Source organism: Bubalus bubalis, chromosome 9 (assembly GCF_019923935.1).
Source record: "Bubalus bubalis isolate 160015118507 breed Murrah chromosome 9, NDDB_SH_1, whole genome shotgun sequence".
Taxonomy (NCBI): Eukaryota; Metazoa; Chordata; class Mammalia; order Artiodactyla; family Bovidae; genus Bubalus; species Bubalus bubalis.
Window position 1 is genome coordinate 86,165,726 of NC_059165.1, and position 20,986 is coordinate 86,186,711.

The 20,986-nt window shown below is 38.7% G+C and overlaps 1 long non-coding RNA gene across 1 annotated transcript; it reads left to right on the forward strand.

The window, feature by feature from the left end:
- Positions 1-974: 974 nt before the first annotated feature.
- On the forward strand, positions 975-19,857 carry LOC112586948. Its single transcript, XR_003111459.2, has 3 exons — positions 975-1,034; positions 1,694-1,933; positions 17,933-19,857. It is a non-coding gene; the product is annotated as an uncharacterized LOC112586948 (long non-coding RNA).
- The last annotated feature ends 1,129 nt before the right edge of the window (positions 19,858-20,986 follow it).

Sequence of the window (20,986 nt, forward strand, 5' to 3'; positions counted from 1 at the left end):
GAAAGATCCCCGGGAGAAAGTAACAGCTACCCACTCCAGTAATCTGGCCTGGAGAATTCCGTGGATAGGGGAGCCTGGAAGACTACAGTCCATGGGGTCACAAAGTGTGACTGAGCAACTTTCACATGGAAGAAGAGAGTTTGACAACTGCAGAGAAATGGAGAAAAAGCCCTAACTGGACCACTCTATAATTTGTTCTTTTTCTGGATTGTTAGTTATAGGAGGCAACAAATTTCTGTTAGTTTGAGCAGAGTTCCTTTTACCTATCATTGAAAGTATCCTAAAGAGATCACTGTCTACTAGGAATCACATCAGGGACTTCCAGGAAAGCAGCTAAGTCAGGTTCACGCACAAGTCAAGCAGAGTCTGATAGTAGTGAACCATAACCAGAAGGAAAAAAAGGAGAGTAAAATTAGAAGTGGCCATTATTATGGAAAAAAATCACTTACAAGAACACATTTTGCTACATATTACCTTATATAAATTGTACTTTAAAGATGGATTAAATATGCTTTCAAATGCCAAAGTAAATTACATGAATGAAGATATTGGTGTACTTCTTTGCTGCTCGCTGGTGTTAGTAGCTGGCACCCTAGTTCCTGAGTGCCCAGAATAGCAGGGGTTGGCCTGTGTGGCCCAGACAAGCATGCCCATGTTGCCAGCTTCAGACTGTTCCCTTTACGGAACCGTAGCTTTACATTAATCATAGGTATAAGTAGATTGTGTACTTATACCAGGAGACTATAAGGCTTTTATATACTGGTGCCTGGATCCTTTTCCTGTTACTATGTAGAATAAAAGTTACGTTGTGCTTTGAAAAATCCAATCCTCTAGCAAGAACACAAGCATTACTTTAGCAACCATTTGTTTGTTGTTTAGTTGCTAAGTTATATCTGACTCTTTGCGACCCCATGGACTATAGCTCGCCAGGCTCCTCTGTCCTTGGGATTTCCCAGGCAAGAATACTGGAGTGGGTTGCTGTTTCCTACTCCATGGGATCTTCCCGGCCAAACCCAGGTTTTCTGAATTGGCAGGTGAGTACTTTGCCTCTGAGCCACCAGGGAAGCCCCTTAGTGACAATATAAAAATATAAGTTTAAGAAAAAGAGAGAGAAAGAGAACTCCAGTCCATAATATTTGATAGGTTATAAAAATGAGTGGATTTTTGCCCCAACACTTTCCCTTCCTCATAGCATTAAAAAAAAAAACAAAAAAAAACACTTAACATTTAACTTATTTTAAGAAAAATGTTAACTTCTAACTTCTACCAAATGTTAAAAGTGAGTTTAAATATTAACTGACATTCAGAGTTATTATTCATTGTATTTTACTGATCTTGAAAGTAAAGGTAATCTACCAAGAGCTAGTGCATGTTAGAAAGATGTAAATAAAATTAAGGTTGTGGTGGACAGAATAAGGTCTCCCCCACATACACCCTAAGGTGTCTATGTCCTAATTTCCAGAACCAGTGAATATGCTACCTTAAATACAAAAGGTTCTGAATTTGGAAAACATAGATCCTTCAGTTGATCGCTGTTTCCACAATAAGTTGGTTGCACTGACCTGGAAAAGGGGGCCACAGCTTTTCTCAGTTTCTCAAAGTAGGTCTAGAACCTAAGAAAATTTAAGAAAGAAGCACTACATTAGAACCATGGTTTATTGTTCAATTTAATAAATGGTCTTTAAATCACCAGTTATCATTAAAACTGAATCTATATGAAGATGTGAAATAACTGAAGCTTCAATGACTGCTCATGAGTTCTTTCTGACCTGCTGAGATGTCTGAGTTGTACACACTTACCACACAAGGATGCTCTCATGGATGCTCTGGATCTCCTATCAGCATAGTGAGTGAGAAAGCTCAGTAGTGTCCGACTCTTTGCGACCCCATGGACTGTACCCTACCAGGCTCTTCTGTCCATGGAATTTTCCAGGTAAGAGTACTGGAGTGGGTTACCATTTCCTTCTCCAGGGGATCTTTGTGACCCAGGGATTGAACTTGGGTCTCCTGCATTGCAGGCAGATGCTTTATCATCTGAGCCAACAGGGAAGCCCTCCTATCAGCATAGTGTTGGTAACTAATGGACTCTGGGATATGTGGTCAGACACCTTGGTAGCCATTTAACTTAACGTGTTCTAGTTTAATTCTTGGAGCTTCCTGGGGGGGAGGGGGGGTCACAAAGAGTCTCTCCTGAAGCACATGACTAATCAGAAGTGATCTGGGATTTCAATGCACACCAGAATTTTCACTGACTCTAGGAAGTTAAATGGTGATGGCATTGGGTGGGTGGCTGGGGGATGAGTGGGGGTTTCTCAAGTAATTCACAAGGAAGCAGATATTTTGAGCAACTAGGTCGAGCTGGGCAGTGGTTCTCAGGAGTGGTTCTGGAGCTGTGGCAGCAGCACATGAGAAGTTGTTAGAAATGCAGTTACCTGGTTCTTCTCCAAACCTACTGACTCAAACTCTGGAGGCAGGCCCAGCAGTGTGTTTTAACAACCCTCCAGGTGTTCATAAGATGAAAGTTGGTGAATCATTGAGCTAAAGCGTAATATCCCTAACCTATCTGTTGAATATTTTGCATTGATTTTTGTATTCAAGAAACAATGTTCAAAGTATTGGTTTTTCAGGATGGGAAGAGATAGGGAAGGGAAAGAAGGAAGGCAACATAAGTTAACAGAAGACGGATAAATTAATTTGATTTCTTTTTTATCACTGCTTTTCTCTTCTTGTGTGTGTGTGCTAAGTCACTTCAGTTGTGTCCGACTTTTTGCAACCCTGTGGACTATAGCCCACTAGGCTCCTCTGTCCATGGGATTCTCCAGGCAAGAATACTGGAGTGGGTTGACATGCCTGCCTGCAGGGGATCTTCCCCACCCAGGAATCGAACCCGCATCCCTTATGTCTCCTGAATTGACAGGCAGGTTCTTTACTACCACTAGTGCCACCTGGAAAGCCCCTTTCTCTCCTTAAAAAAAAATGTTAATACAATGCTTTCCTAATCACTTGTGGCTGCAAATAAATGCTTCTTTCTAGGGCACTGGGTTTTAGCCTAGGAGCTAGGAGACTGTGAGAAAGCTTCCAGGGCCTTATGAGCCTCTTAGACATTTTTCCTGGGATAGGTTTTTATCATCAGGTCAATAGTTCAGTCTTAGCTAATTTCCCATAGTCTGAACAACTAAACTTATATTACCAAGAATAACGAGGTCAAATTAGATTAAAGCAAATTACATTGGGAGTGGCTTAGGACAAATTTCAATAGACATCACCATCTGATTTAAAATTCTTGGCTATCCTAACTTGACTTATTCACTCAACTCCAGTGTGACCTTTCTTAGTGTTAACATTCCACTGCTTCTGCTAAGTTGCTTCAGTCGTGTCCTACTCTTTGTGACCCCGTGGACTGTAGCCTGCCAGGCTCCTCTACCCATGGGATTCTCTAGGCAAAAATATAGGAGTGGGTTGCCATGCCCTCCTTCAGGAGATCTTCCCAACCCAGGGATCTAATCCGTATCTCTGATGTCTCCTGCATTAGCAGGCAGGTTCTTTACTACTGGTGCCACCTGGGAAGCCCTTCACATTCAACTAGGTGTGCCTAAATCTAAGCTCACCATATGACAAATGCTAAATAGAAAAGGAGGCTGGGATAACACTTGTAGACCAGGCAAACAGGGATGTGTGATCTCTGACTAAATTGCAAAAGTTAATATGAATGGAAGATTCCTAGGTGCAGCGAGTTGTAGTGAGAGCTTCAAAAGCCCTTTTCTGAGCTCTTATGTTGTATCATATCTTTAGTCATGTCCTCTTCTTTGACTTCTGCTGTCTCAAATATTCACCCTATCCTGAGGGACCATATGTACTTTAAGTCTCAGGGTAGCCTAACTGATGAGAATATAACCTTTGTGGAACATGAGCAATTCCCTTATATCCCATAATTGTCATTCAACCTCAATCTTGTGTGTAAGATTTTTATTAAAATCTAATTATTGGATTTGTTCACAGTATAATTTATCTTATTTAGGTACTTTATTATGTGGATGACTATTATAAGTTGTCATTCCTCATAATTGTAACATTTACATTAAAATCAACTTCTACTGAGTTTTCAGAGTGCAGCTTAATCAATGTTACCTTGCTCAGCTTAGGGTCTGGGTCATGCATCATCTACACAACTCATCTTCTATAAACATATTCACATCTGTATCTTCCTTAAGCAATTTCACCTATCCTCAGTTGTTAAACATGTCCTCCTACTTTACAGCCAACCACTTTCTCTTACTTTCTGTTAAGACCCCCTTTCTCACTTGGTATTTTCTCCAGCAGTTATGAACATTTCCTCCTGTATGTGTCCTATCAGTCTCCTGAGCCTTCCTCAGTCTCTAAGTTTATTCTTCTGGAGGAAGAAAAAGAAACCCTCACTCAATCTTGCGTTTCTTTACAGGTGCCATCCCATCTCACTTTGACTGAGTCAGTGAAAGTCTTGAAAGTCTACTCCGACCTTATTTCCAGTTACTTACTTCCTTTGCATCTTAACTCAGTGATATCTTATTTTTGATGCCAAAATTGCTCTCTAAAAGTCCTTACTGATCAACATATTGTTAAATCCAATGACTTTGTAATATTTTCTGTTTAGATATACAGACTTTATTTGACATCTTTGAGTGTTTATTTCTTCTTGAAACTCTCAAATCTCTCCACTTCTAAGACACTACTTTCTCTGGCTTTTCTGTGTTATCTCAAAGTGCTTTGCCCCTCTTTCTCAACTTAGTTCTTAAATATTGATGCATCACAGGATTTCAACCTACTACATTTCTGGTAACAGTAAATGGCACCATTATCCATCCACACAATTACTCAAGTCAGAACCTTGTGTCTTTTTAGAGTCAGAAATTGCTCCTTTGGCGGTGACATAATAATATCTTAAAATGTATCTCTTAGATGTCTCCCTGCATCAGTTATCCATCCCCTGTGCCCTTCTCGACATTTCTAATTCATTCTCATTATTCAATAGTCAAAGTTTTTTCTTTATCAGGAAATCTTCCTTAATCCATAGTTTCTGAACAAAACTGCATTAAGCAAAACTTGAAGTACTAAAGTAACTGAGTCCATCTCTTGCCAATTGACTGCACATTGCTCATTCACACTAAGAAAAGCTACTGAAAGCCTTTGAGTTATTTAAGACTAACTTCTATTTATTTAAGTTCTGGTAGCTGTCTCATCCAGCCTGTTAACTGGCTATACCATCTGGCTTTGTTTTCATTATCAAGAATAGCCAAGCATAAAGTTGTGAAACTGAGATGGGAGAAATATTCACATGAGCCCCCAATTCAACATTATTTGCATACTAGGAAAACTGCCAGCTATTCTAGAACAGCTACAAAGAGCCATAGCAGATCCTAGGAATACCAAGAGATAGTGGAATTTGTCTTCTACACATATCTACCTTAATTTCTATCCTTCCTTTTAGCTTCATAGTATTCCTATCTTGTTTCTTCTAACCTATAAATATTTGGAGTCCACTTTCCCCATATCCCCAATATTTTATTTGTGCTCCCTATGTTTTTCCTAGTGTTAGCTAAGGTAAAGGAAGTTGATGTTAAACATGTTTGCATAAAACTTATGCCTGTTTTAATATTGATAGGATTGGGTATGAGGCATTGCGTACCATGAATCTGTTAAACGCTTGACTTATAAATATTAAATAAAATATTAATGATTGAATTCAGAGATTCTGATTTTCAATGAAGTCTTATGCTATTCTATTAAAACTCTTAGTTTTAATAAGTTTAAGAAATAAATAAACCATTTAAACCAGATTACAAAAAGATGAAATGATAGTCCTTATGCACGAGAAAAGCAAGAGGGGAATTATCTTTGCTGGTAGTAGCAAATTAGGTAATTAAGACCACTCTTCTCACTGAAACCAGCTAGAAAACTTGCATAAAATTTGTTATAAAACATTTATTTGCAAAGATCACTATCCTAACAAGACAGTAAAACAATTAGTGGCTGAGAAGACACGAGAATTAAGTGCTAAGAATTAAGTCTTGACACAAATGCAGAGACATGCAGCATCTCTTTGGGATTTTGGCCCAGGGGTCTTTGATCTGCCCTGAAGTTATGGTAGGGAAGCTGAGCAACACTATAGAAGAAACTGGGAGAATATGGGACAAAAGTTATCCTCCAGAACCCACCAATGATGGGGAACCTTATACACCCCCAGTAGTATAAATAAAGGCACAAAAATTATATTCTAGAAATTAGGGTAAACAGAATGAATCAGCTCCTGCAGAGACTATAGAATAGCTTTAAGACATCTGAGATGTTCTGAAAAATCCCAACCCTAGCAGTTAGTAATTTACATTTAATGTAATTAGTATTTGAAATTATAACCAGTATCAATAGTATTTGAATTAAAACTCACCATCTTGCTACTTTCTTTCTATATAGTGTGTCTCTTTGCTTTTCCTTTCTCAACTGTTATTACTTCTTTAAACATCATCCTATTTATTTGCCACTAGCTTAAATTTCGGAGAAGGCAATGGCACCCCACTCCAGTACTCTTGCTTGGAAAATCCCATGGACGGAGGAACTTGGTAGGCTGCAGTCCATGGGGTCACTAGGAGTTGGACACAACTGAGCGACTTCACTTTCACTTTTCACTTTCATGCATTGGAAAAGGAAATGGCAACCCACTCCAGTGTTCTTGCCTGGAGAATCCCAGGGATGGGGGAGCCTGGTGGGCTGCCGTCTATGGGGTCACACAGAGTCGGATACAACTGAAGCAACTTAGCAGCAGCAGCAGTAGCAGCTTAAATTTATCTTAATTAATATCTGAGTTTCTTGAATCTAGCAATTGAAGCCCTTCATCAGTTTTAGGAAATTCTTAGTTGTTATCTCTTTAAATATTCCTTTTGTCCCATTCTTTCACTCTCTCTCTTTTTCCTTTCTAGGACTTTAGTTAAATGTGTGTTAGATCTTCAGAAAAACACAATTTACTTAAGCTGATGCAAAAGAAAATGGTAAATCTGAATATCTTTCTATTAAGTAAATTCAATTTTTAATTAAAGGTTTATCATACAGTTAAATTACTTATGATATTATCATAGCATCACAAACAGAAAAATAAAAGAAAAAAGAAAATAGGGAAATCATAAACATACCTGTATGCATGTAAATTTCTGATTTATGAGAAAAGCAGCACTAGAGAGTGGTGGGAAAATTATATTGATTTCAAAATATTATGTTATGAAAATTGGATATCCATGTGGGAAGATAATGAAACTTGTTTTGACATCATGCTACAACCAAAAATCAATACAAGTTGATTGCAAATCTCAGTGTGAAAGCAAAAACAATAAAATTTTTAGATAATGAGAGATTATGAACTCAGGATGTGAAACATTTGAATAGAACCAAAACACTAACTATGAAGATTGCTAATATCTCTAATTCAGTTCAAATTAAGACCATATGTTTCTCTAAATTTATCACTAAGAAGATGAAAATTCAAGCCACAGATTATGAGAGAACATGTACACATGCAGAGTGCTCACTTTTTATTGAAAATATTTAACATTAAGTATATGGCTAGAAAGGGCTTCCCACATGGTGCTGGTGGTAAAGAACCCACCTTCCAATGCAGATAGATACAAGTTTGATCCCTGGGTCGGGAAGATCCCCTGGAGGAGGGCGCAGAAACTCACTCCAGTATTCTTGCCTAGAGAATTCCACGGACAGAGGAGCCTAGTAGGTTGCAGTCCATAGGGTCTCATAGAGTCGGACACAACTGAAGTGAGTTAGCATACAGGCATATGGCTAGAATAGCAAAACTCGTTAACCCTGTATTAAACTTATCTTTGAATTTTACCTTGCATGAGCATGGATATTTTTATATTGCAATCATAACTCACATAGATGTAATGGATGTAAATAATAAGCTATTATGCATAATAAAATTTGAAGCTAATGTATATTAACATTTTAAAGAAAAGGAATTTTACTGGTACACAAAAATATGGCATAAGTGATAACACTTGGAAAATACTAAATAAATTAGTTTTACCATTTTATATTTTATGGTTTCCATTACAAAAATTGAATAGACTAAAGCAACTCAAGTACAAGAAAAGCTTTCAGATTTAAAATTTTGATAACATTTTGTGAAATTAAAATTTCCCTGAGGTAAAGCCTTAATGTTTAAATTAAATTTACACCAAATTATTTAGAAAGTAGAAGAGTAAGCCCATAGTCATACAAACTAACAATATACGTTTATAAATAATGGAAAAATATTTCTAAACTGAAGATGAAGTTTTCATGTGTTAGTTTAAAATTCCAGAAGAACATGACCTTGAAACCATACCATTCAAATTATAATTTGATTGTTGTTTGAAATTCATCATGGACTACTACTGTAAGTAATCTTAATTAAAATATTTAAGCCTCAAAGTTATTAGATATAATGTAAGATTATGATCACAGGAACTAGATTCTGTTCCATATTCTGCCACTTATACGATATGTGACCTTGGATATGCTTAGCTTCCCTGTGTCCAAGTGCTCTTTATTATATAAAGATACTTATGTGACAAAGGTTATACTTTTTAATTTATAATACATTTTACATATTTGTACACCTGATTTATGCATGTGTACGTTTACAGGAATATGTAAGAAAATGGTAAGACACTCCTCTACGTAAAATTGTTTTTTCAGATTTTATGTTCATTGTTAGCCATCCACATAAACTTTATCTCAGCAATTATATTCTACACAGCAAAAGAAATACTTATAGTCCAAAAGAGTTAGTTTTATCTTCATGATAGTCACCAAAACCAACTAGTTGTCAGGCACTGTGTTTGATGTTCTTCTAAATGTAAGAATATGTGAACAATTATATTGTTTCATTTTAAGAACGTTTCATAACTGTCATTTAGATGAGCACCAGCACCAACAGACATGAATCGCCAGGTGATGTATTTAAGACGCAGGCTCTGATTTTGTAAGTTTCAAGACTCAAGATTCTGCATCTCTAACAAATTCCCAGATGATCCCCATGCTGCTAGTGCAAAGATCATGCTTTGACAGCAGGAGCGAGTCTCCTTCACTGACTTCTGTTTAAAAGTTCCCCGTGTGTTTTTCTTTTCAGTTGCTTATTCCCCTTGGTGTTTGGCAGTCTGTACTTCTTTCAGGGTTATTTCATTATTTCCTGGTGTCGCTGCTCTTGAAGTTTAATATATACATTAAAAGATATCCCCATACTTTCTCATCTATAATTTATTTTTCAGCCAATTGTGCCATCAGTTAATGAAAAGAGTTGCTCTGTGAAAATTCCCCATCCTTGTAAAAAAAATATTCCCTTTCTTTTTATAGATCTATCTCCAGTAGGGGAAAAATCAGTTGGGACCAAACAAACTAGATGCCAGAAGCACAGACACTAGACTTCAGTCCAAATGAGCTCAGGGGCTTATAGACCACACAGGCAGGAGAAGGGGGAAGAAGATGAGGTGGAAATAGATGAGAAATACATTTGCTAAAGGAGTCTGGAGTTTAAATTTAGTCAGCCCCACAAGGGAATTTAATTTTGCAGATCTAGAAAGCTATTGGAGAAGGAAATGGCAAGCCACTCCAGTGTTCTTGCCTGGAGAATCCCAGGGATGGGGGAGCCTGGTGGGCTGCCGTCTATGGGGTCGCACAGAGTTGGACACGGCTGAAGCGACTTACAGCAGCAGCAGAAAGCTATAGACATGCCTGGGATAAAAGTAAACTGTGTCATATCCTTGTGCCTATCTTTATACAGACTACATAGGAGTTTTAACTTCATCATATTAATTTGGCAAAGTATTGAGTATTGGAAGGCCCTTGTGTCTATCTTTTCCAGGTATTGCCTTAGTTTAGCATGAATAAAATGCCTGACTGATCATGCTCATTGGTAAAAGTCACAAAAGAATTACCACTAAACTAGTGTTTTTCAGCAGATCTTAACTTCCTTAACTAGTCTCCTATTGCTTCCAGCATTAGCCCATGCACACCCTAATGTATGGTATGTGTGTGCGTATGTGTATGTGTGTGCTGGACTTTAACTTGTTGACAGGTTTCCATTTCTAGAGTAGCTACATCCAAATTTGAAGTAGAAACTGATGACTATAATGCAGAGATCCAAGATATTGAGCTTAATGCCATGACTGAGTGGGATTTTCTTTCTCTCTTTTTTTTTTTTTTTGGTTCTACCACGCAGTATTCAGTTTATTTAGTTCCCCAACCCGGGATCAAACTCATGCTCCCTACTTTGGAAACCTGGAGGCTTAACCACTGGACCACCAGGGAAGTCCCAGGAGTAGGATTTTTGGATTGTCTTTCTTGGAGTAGGGGTAAATGTAATCTCTCTGTGGGGCAAAGAGTGAACCATTGAACCAACATTTTTATAAACAGAGTGACAGTTTTAGGTAGTCACTATGCTTTTTGCCAAAGATCTCCAATTTATTTCCAGGCATATCATGGAAAGTCTGTCGGTTATAGGTGGCTATGAACTTTGCTGGGGACAACCAAATGTGGTCAGAAACGATGTATACCAACTTGGGGAGAAGGCTCTAATCACAGAAGCTTTCACCCCAAATAACTGCATTGGTCAGAGCCTTCTCTAACCCATACTGAATATGTAATGTACATAAGGAAAAATTATTTATTGGGTTCAGTCATTATTCTAGGGGTTGTCTGTTACTGCAGCATAAACTCTCACCTATTCTGACTCAAGTAGACTTTAATTTGGTCAATTTCTGTTCTCCTGATCTTTTCTGACTCTTCTCCTTCTTACATCTCTCTTGTGCCTCCCTCAAGCTTAGAGAGCGTTCTTTCAGTCTGTACCTCATCAGCTCTGAAGAATGAGTAGGCTTTTTTAGAGTCTTTCGGTAAGTTGACATATAAGGAGCCACCAGTATCTACTGTTAAGGTCAACCCTGGGAGACACCACACTATTCAAGTGAAATTCATACAGACAATACAAATGATCTATCATCTGGAAATGACTCACATTAGCTAATGACTGACCTTCTAAGTGCTGGCCACATGTTTTTGTTGTAAATACTATTAACTGATGGACTGTAGTCATTATCTAAATTAGCAGATATTTAAGCCTGGATGAGCAATATGAAAATCTTTGACAATTGGCAACATGTTTAGATTCTGTTGTGTTTACCTGCAGGGAAGATGAACAACGAGAGATTCAGTGCAATTGCATACATGTGTACTAAGTCACTTCTGTCATGTCTGACTCTGTGCCACGCTATGGACCATAGCCTGCCAGGCTCCTCTGTCCATTGGATTCTTCAGGCAAAAATACTGAAGTGGGTTGCCATGACCTCCTCCAGGGGATCTTCCCAACCCAGGGATCAAGCCTGCGTCTCTTGAATCTCCTGCATTGGCAAGCAGGTTCTTTACCACTAGAGTTGCCTGGGAAGCCCATTAAGTGATAACTGTGTAACAATTCCTTTAGTAAGTGCTTTAAATAGATTAAATTCCAATTAATCTTCAAATTCCCTTGAGAGATGATTACCTCAACTAAAAATCAGACAACGTGTAACCTGGTTAAGCGCTCCAACTTATGAGGACCAGAAAAAGTGAGTGAAGTTGCTCAGTCGTGTCCAACTCTTTGCGACCCCATGGACTGTAGCCTAACAAGATCCTCCGTCCATGGGATTTTCCAGGCAAGAGTACCAGAGTGGGTTGCCATTTTCTTCTCCAGGGGATCTTCCTGACCCAGGGATTGAGCCCAGGTCTCCCTCATTGTAGACAGACGCTTTACTGTCTAAGCCACCAGGGAAGTCCATGAGGACCAGAAGCCAACATTCAAATCTGGATATATCAATCTGTCCTTGACACTTACGTGGTCTGTGTTCTGGGTCTATATCCCCACAAAATTGTGTTTTTTTTAATATTCAGTTTTATTTATTTTGAAAGATTGGTGTGGCAGAGGCTGTTCATTAATCAAAAAAAGATTAGCTCCTCTTGTATCTGAGTACATAGCTTGATTACATTCCCAAGCTCTCTCTCAGTTAGGTGAATGATGAGCTTTCACCAATGGAAGGTAGGGGAAGTTATGTCTGTCACCTCTGGGTTAAAGCTTTAAGTGAAGGTAGCTTCCCTGTGCTCTCTCTCCTCTTCTCTTTGCCAGGTGCAGATGGTGGTGGCATAGGGGATGGCAATGCTTTAGAATGCATTAGAATTTAGAAAGAAGTCTCCTCATTTCTAAGTCAGCTTGTCTAGGAAAGTCACCCTAACCAGGCTACCTGAGTACTTACAAAAGTGAGAACTTAACTTCTTTTGTGTTTAAACCATTTACATGTTTGGAATCAGTTACAGCACCTCAACCTACAGCAACTTATGCAATAGAATTCTTAGATAAGAGATCATTAATATGTTTAAGATTTGTGATACATGATGTCAAGTTGTTTTCTTAAAGGATTGTAATAATTTACATGCTGACCAGAAATATATGAACAACTGTCATATTGCACCTATCAACATATAGTTTAAAAAAAATATTTTAATTCTGTGATTATTAGTCCTTGAACACATCTTTCCAGTATTTTGTAGAATAGCAATACCTGTGGTGTCTCAGAACTGGTAGGACAGCATAAGGCTATAAACTGAAGTGCATGTGAGCTCTCACGCTAGTCTGGCCAAGGGAGAATGAGATTTTCTGGAAGGAAGTTGTGGCCTTTGGGCCAAGTGACTTGACCCTCAGAGTGTGGTGATGTGAAGAACTATGAAATTTATTTTGGTGAAACTAGGTTTATGGGGAAGATAAATAGAAAATGATTTCACTAAAAAGGTGCTGTAAAGAATGTAGACTTTGAGAAGGGTATAGATAGCTTTCTGGAAGGACGCCTAGAACATGCATACAGAGATGGGCTTAAGCAGCCTGCCCTGAGCAAGACGCAGAGATGGATGGGTCAAAGATTTCAAGGGGCAAAAACCTTCTGGTCTCCATAGCCCAAAGGTTCCAAGATTGTCTGCCAGACGTGTGACAAATCTGATGCCATAGGATGTTTAATCTAGAAAACCTTTTCCTGGGATCTGTGAATTGCTGAAGAAGGTTTAACTGGCTGAAATATTGAGAGTACAGAATCTAGAAAGCTTTTCTAGAAGGGTCTGTCTTCAGTGTTAAAAATGATAAGGAGTACCTGGCTTATTTACCGCTTATTGTTAACAGTGGTGTTCCTTTGATAGATTGGTTAAACGTCCATTCATTCAGCAAATACCTCAACAGAATACAGTTTGTACAGCATACTTTTCTTACGTTACTCTAAAAGCCCTGCACTTAAATTGATTGTGTATGTATGAAAGGATAAAGTACACACTAGAACAAGGAGTCCTGCCAAAGATGAGAAAGTGAGGGAAATTCCATAATCTAGGAGAAAACTTTAAAGGAGAAAACTCTTTTCATTTGATCTCTGTCTTGGCACCTTCAGCTGGAAAAGTACTTCTATAGGAATTATAGAACTTGGGTTCAAATCCAGATACTGCCATTTAATGACTATTTGTTCTTGGAAAAATTGTATATTCTCTCTATCTCCGTTTCCTCATCAGTAAATGGAAATAATAACTGTATTTCCCTCAATGGCTGTGTGAATTATATGAAGTATAATGTACTGTGCATGTCTGAATCATGACTTTCACAGATATGTGTGTGTGTTATTCACTCAGTTGTGTCCGATTCTTTGTGACTCCATGGATTGTAGTCCACCAGGTTCCTCTGTCCATGGGGTTCTCCAGGCAATAACACTGGAATGGGTTGCCATTCCCTTTTCTAGGGGATCTTCTCGATCCAGGGATTGAACCCAGGTCTACTGCATTGCAGGTAGATTCTTTACCATCTGCTCTACCAAAGAAGCCTAGCTTCTACAGATATCTGGTCCTAATCTCTGGAACCTGTAAATGCCTTCTTATATGGCAGAAAGTGACTTTGTAGGTGTGATTAAGTTGAGGATCTTGAGATGTGGAGATTATCCAGGTGGCCCTAGAAGTGACCACATGTATATGCATGTATCACATGGAAATACAAGAAGGAGGAAGATGTGACTACAGAGAAACATAGGAAAAGGTGATGGGAAGATGTAAGTAGAGATTGGAATGATATGACCACAAGCCAAGGAAAGCCAATACCCACCAGAAGCTGGAAGAAGCAAGAAGAAAATTCTCCTCTAGAGTCTCTCCAGAGAGAGCATGGCCTTGATGACATCTTAATTTCAGCTCCAGACTTAATGGAAATGAGGGAATCAATAATTTAAGGCTTCCCTGATGGCTCAGTTGGTAAAGAAGCCACTTGCAATGTGGGAAACCTGGGTTTGATCCCTAGGTTGGGGAGATCCCCTGGAGAAGGGAATAGCTACCCACTCCAGTTTTCTGGCCTGGAGAAGTCCATGGACTGTATAGTCCATGGGTGCACAAAGAGTCGGATATGACTGAGCGACTTTCACTTCACAGAGGCAATATGTGTTACGCGAGTGGAGCAAGTACAAGGCTTCCCCGGCTTTTTCAGTCACAATGCTCATGTGTTGAAAACATTGCAAGTTTGCTAGTAGAGTAATGGAGTGGAAACTGGGGCAATTGCCATCTGCTGCCTTCACTAAGCAAAGTCAGAAAAGGAAGACTAGACTTGCCTAACCTTGCGGTAGTTTATAGCCCTTATTCTTCAGTGTCCATCAGAAGCTATTCCCTCCTTCTTCCTTTGTACCAAAATACCTGCTTCTACTAATATTTCTACAGGTGGCTGTGTGAGCCGCTTCTGGCTAATGACATGCCAGCAGAAGTTTGTGCAGGATTTCTGGAAAGGATTTTTTTCCTTCAATAATGGCCAAGGAAGTGGAGAAACTTTCTTTCCCTTGTGCTGCCCTTGCTGTCAGGCACTGAATATGATTGTGTGATGCTTGGAACTGCAGTGCCTATCATGGGACCAGAAGAGGAAGGCGAGAGAATTAGATGCCAACCTTAAACCAGACATCACTGCAGCCACCACCCTCCTCTGGACTTGTAGTTACATGCAAATGTAAATCCTTTGCCAGGAATTTGATTTCCTGCAAGTAAAAGTGTTTCTAATAGATACAATACATATAAATAAATTCAGATTGTCAATAATTTAGGTTCAGGGACCTTAGAGCACAGAATGATGTAACTGTATTACAACATCTTTGGGGAGAGAATGGGAAATAACTTTGAATTATTCAACCAGAGAATAAAAAAGAATGTTAAGGAGAATGATGAACCTATTAAATTTAGTTATTCACTGGTTTGTTCAAGTGTTTACTGAGTTGTTTATGACTGGTACTGAGCTACTGGGAATACTTTGATGAAAGAGGTGAACAAAGTATCTGCCTTTGTGTGGTGTGTACACGTCATCAACAGATTTATGGAAAAGATAAATACTGGATGGCAAGTGCTAAGAAAAAAACAAAGACAGTAATATGGTGAACAAATGGGGGTTCCATTGATAGAATCTCCTCTAGATCGAATTAAAAGATGAAGAAGGAGCCCAGCAGGGAAAATCTTGGAAAACAATGTTGCAAGCAGAGTAAGTGCAAAGCTTTGAGGCAGGAAAATTTCTAGAGAATTCAATGTTGCTGGAGCAATGTGGTATAAAGATAGAAGTAAGGTGAGCACAGAGAGATAGTGCCTAAGTCAGGCTTTGTGAGCCCTACCAGACTACGGTAGAAAAGTGTATTTCATCTCACTTTAAGTTGGAATCTACTTTTTTACACTTTCAATGAGGGTTTTCAAGCAGAGAAGTAGGACGTTCTCATTTGTGTTTTCAGCAGTTCACTCTGTTTGGAGCATGGGCTAGGGGCAAGAGTCGAATCAGGGAAACCACTTGGCAGTAATCCAACTAGAACTGTTATGCTTCACCTAAGAGGACTGCAACCTGAGAGTCATTGGTTGGTAGGAGCAGTGGACTTTGCTCATAAAATGAATGTTGTGATACTGAAGGGGGATATGTCAAGATGGACTCACAGGTCTCTAGCTTGATCATTTCGAGGCAGTCTCACTTTCTAAAATAGTGCCACTTTCTAGGATGGGGGAACAGTTGAAAAAACAATTCATAGAATGAAAAATTAAAAGTTCTGCTTTGACCATGGTATGTTTGAGAAGTCCTGGGGACATTGGTGGAGCGGTCAAGCAGGCAGTTTGACACATGAATCTGAAGGTCAAGGAAGGAGTCAGCACTGGAGACTACAACAACTTGATTGTTGTAACATCTAGATGGTATGCAACTGATGGGAATAGATCATAATCATTTGAGAAAACTGTGCAGAGAAAAGAGGATTCAGGACTGAGGCCTGCTGTGTGCTGACATTTAAAAGTTGGATAATGAAAGAACAACATTTTTAAAATAAAGGCTGGTGAGAACAGTCAGTGAAAAGGAAAACCAGGGGAATATAAAGTAATGGCAGGTACAACCTAAAAAGGTTTCAAAAAGCAGAGAGTGACCAGAGATGTGTTGAATATATTTGAAAAGTCTGGTAAGTTCAGGGCATAGGCAGGTCTTTTGCAATAGACATGGTCACAGGATTTGGCAATAAGATCACTGGCGATCTTGACAAAAGCAGTGGACTGAGGAAGGCAGAAAGCCATAGTGGAGTGAGTTAAGGAGTAAATGGAAAGAGAATTGGAGTCACCTTTCCCAAGAAGTTTTTCTGTGGAGAGCAGAGAAAGGGGTTCATATTTATAGGAGAAAAGGAAAAGAGTTAATTCATTATCACCTCACTTCATGTCTAATCTCTCACTGAGAAATCAGTAGAGAGGGAGAAAGTGTTTATGTAGGACAGCCGTGGAGATGACTGGGAACAGAAATCTCTAAGAGATGGAGGAGCCCTTGAGAGGAGCAAGGATGCTTCCTTCAGCTTGTGAGGAGGGAAGATGTAGATGGTAAATGCTGTGCTGACCTGAAAAGTTCTCTATACAAGGGCATCTTATATAAGGGACTTGAGCATTCACTGCAGCCATGAAATTAAAAGACACTTGCTCCTTGGAAGAAAAGTTATGACCAACCTAGACAGCATATTAAAAAGTAAAGACGTTACTTTGCCAACAAAGGTTTGTCTAGTCAAGGCTGTGGTTTTTCCGGTAGTCATGTATGGATGTGAGAGTTGAACCATAAAGAAAGCTGAGCGCCGAAAAATTGATGCTTTTGAACTGTGGTGTTGGAGAAGACTCTTGAGATTCCCTTGGACTGCAAGGAGATCCAACCAGTCCATCCTAAAGGAAATCAGTCCGGAATGTTCACTGGAAGGACTGATGTTGAAGCTGAAAATCCAATACTTTGGCCACCTAATGTGAAGAGCTGACTCATTTGAAAAGACCCTGAAGCTGGGAAAGATTGAAGGCAGAAGGAGAAGGGGACAATAGAGGATGAGATGATTAGATGGCATCACCGACTCAATGGACATGAGTTTGAGTAAACTCCAGGAGTTGGTGATGGACAGGGAAGCCTGGCGTGCTGCAGTCCATGGGGTCACAAAGAGTCAGACATGACTGAGTGACTGAACTGAACTGAACTGAAATGAGCATTCACAGATTTTGGTATCTGGGATGGGGAGTGTCTGGGAACTAATCCCCCAGGGAAAACACAGGATGAATGTGCCAACTTTTGTCAAAGAATGGTGAATCACAAAATTGCATTTGCCACGCATGACAAGGCCATCTGCAGCAGAGAAGTGGTGACAAGCAAAAATGTGATTAAGGGCTCCACACCAGCCATAACTGAACTCAGGGAAATTAAAGCCTAAGTGTAAATTGTGATAAAATTAATTGGGACTAGTGAGATGTTGCTAAACTCTCTTAGGTTGATGGTTTCAAGAACTGAAGATAATTTTAGACACAACAGGAGTTCTGGGTTTGGGAAAGAGTTTATAATTTTGCTTTCTCATTTCTACTCCAGGAACCTGTTTATTGAAAACTGAACCAAACTCAGCAACGGACAGAAACTTCTTGATGAGATATGTGGAAATTCTAAAATACAGAATATAATAAGTTATAAACACCTTCCTATTTTCAAAAGATGATCATGGTGAGATGACTGTTTTAAAACAGAAATGTTACTCTGAAAATATGCTCTTTGAAAAGAAAATAAGACAGGTAGGAATACCTGACCAGGTTAAAATTATGACTGCTTTTAGTATATTAATCTATATCTAAATAATACCAAGAAATAAGGATAATAGACATTTAAGACAAAGTTATAAATAATATAAAAGAAAATATGATTAGGCAATTCCCTCATTTTCTTATTCCAACGTTATTAACCTGCTTGTGTGTTTATCTAAATTTCGTTCTCAGTAAAACAGCTGTCTCTGCCCCACAGGAAGCCCAAACTCCCTTCAATCTTATTCATTGATTGAGCAAATTCATGAAAAATTCAAGCAATTCAAGTTTATGTTAATGTGAGGGTGAGCACATTATTAGTGACATAGCTGGATACACTAGCAATTAACTGTAAGATCTTTGATGTTGTAATCAAATAATAAATTCTAGCATGAAGGTTCTGCTAGATGTCTCCATTAAATGATCTCTAAGGTCTCCTCTGTTTTAAATTTATCCTGTAGCTCTTTAAATCATTTGACTGTACCATAATCTATCTATGTATCAAGTGACATCTTGACACTCTTCCCTTTCCCTTGCAGAAAATTGTCAGAATTCCCCAAGGAGGAGAGGGTAAAAGCTGTTTTGATACTTGATTCCTTTGCTTTCCTTATCACAAACTTTCCAAAAAACACAAATGAAGTCAGATAATCTTGTTTGGAGCCTGCTGAGAAATCCAGTAATCCAATAAGTTATCTCAGGATTCATTTACAGTGCAGACAGAGTAGTCACCTAAAATATATCCCTTTTGACAGAATATACCCTGGATTTCTCAGTATGGTGAGCTTGAAAATATATTCAGGGGAACAACCCTTCAGCAAATATTTGCAGACAGCCTACTATGTACCAGGTTGTGATTTAGCAGGGAACAACAGAGGTAAGCCTCTGTTCTCACAATATATACAAATGGTGAAAAGGGTTAAGAAAGAAAAGAAAATGAAGCAGGAAATGAGTATAGACTGTGATCACAGTAAGTAATCTATTTTATACAAGATAGCAAGGCTGAACTCCTTTGATTTGAGGTCCCTATTTGAATACAGATCTAAATTAAATGAGGGAACAAAAACTCATATAGACATACAAAGCTCAGAGAGTATAGCTCTCTAAGAGAAAAATGGTTTTCAGGCAGAAAGAACAGCAAGTACAAAAGATGAGAAACGACAAGGGGTCAATGGGGCAGGAGCAGAATGAATGACAGAAATTAAAATTAGAGAACTAATATAAGACATTGAATTATACTTTTTATTTTGAATTATTTTAAGGTAAAAATTCATGTACAGTAAAATGCATAGATCCTAAGTACACAAATAAAATACAGAGTATTTCCATTACCCTAGAAAATACTGTTACCCCCCTCCGCCCCGCTCCAGTCATTCCAGTCCTCTCATAGACAATGGCTGTTCTGATTTCTATCACCAGAGATCAACTTTATCTCTTTTCAAACATGATTTGAATGGAATTATACAATGCATATTTTTGGTGTCTGGCTTCATGTTTTTGTTTTTTTTTTCAGATTCAACCATGTTATTAAGATATCAGATATTAATTCTTTTCTATTTCTGTGTAGTATTCCATTGTATAAATATATCACTACCTGCTTATCAAATCTTATTGATTTGGGTTATTTCCAGCTTTGGGAAACTGTGAATGGAGCTGCTGTGAATACTGATATGTGATCCCTTTTGTGGAAATATGTTGTCATGTCCCTTGCATAAATAGAATCAAGATTTGTGGTTAAAGGCCAGGTATATATTTATTTAAGTAAAAAACTTCCTTATCAATTTTTCCAAAGTGGTTGTGCTATTTACACACCCACTGCAATGCATACAAATTTTAGCTCTGTATTATTGTCATGGCCTTTCAATTTTAGCTTTTTTCAGTGGGGTGAAGTAGTATTTTTTGTTGGTGTTGATTTCATGTGTACTTTCCAGACAACTAGTGACATTAAGCACTTTTTCATGTACTTGCTGGACATTGATTTATCTTTTTCTTATGATATCTCTGTTCCAGTCTTTTCTCCCATTTTAATTCAGCTATGTATTTGTTAGCCACTCAGTCGTGTCCAACTCTTTGTGACCCCGTGAACTGTAGCTTGCCAGGTTCCTCTGCCTATGAGGAACTAGGCAAGAATACTGGAGTAGGTTGCCATTCCCTTCTCTAGAGGATCTTCCCAGCTCAGGAATTGAACCTGGGTCTTCGCATTGCAGGAGGATTCTTTACCATCTGAGCCACCAGAGAAGCTTAACTGGGCTATCTTTTTATTATTGATTAATAGGAGTCTTTTATATATTCTGGTTGTCTACCTAGTAGGATAATATTTATCCTCTAGCAGCTCCTTTTAGGGAACATTACTATATGATATGAAAATTGTCACACTTGGTGCTCATTCCCATATGAACACATTCGTGTGTCTATCCCAGATCTCTTTGTTCCTGATTGTCCAGTCTTTCTTCCTCCAGATTCCTGACCAGCTTGCCAAGCTATTTGCCATTGCCCATGATTCTGTGTATTTTCTAAGCTCTGTTCATGCAACTTCTCTTTCCAAGGAAAGTAGATGACCAGGTCACTGGTCACTGGGAGTTTTGCCCACTGGGAGGATTTCCCCTCATTCTTGTCTTACACCAGGATATTAAGCCAATCCAAACTTTTTTATCTCCCAGCAGCTAGTGATAATGGATTTCCAATGGGACCTGAGGGACAGGCACTGGTGAGACAGAGGTGGCTGGTGCAGGTGTCTAGACTAGCTGCTCTTATAGTTCACTGTTCTGTCCAGCCTTGCTTATTCTTGATTCCATATGCATCATGCCAACTTTCTATTTCCTCTTGCATTTCTTAACCATAGGCTTTGGTGGAT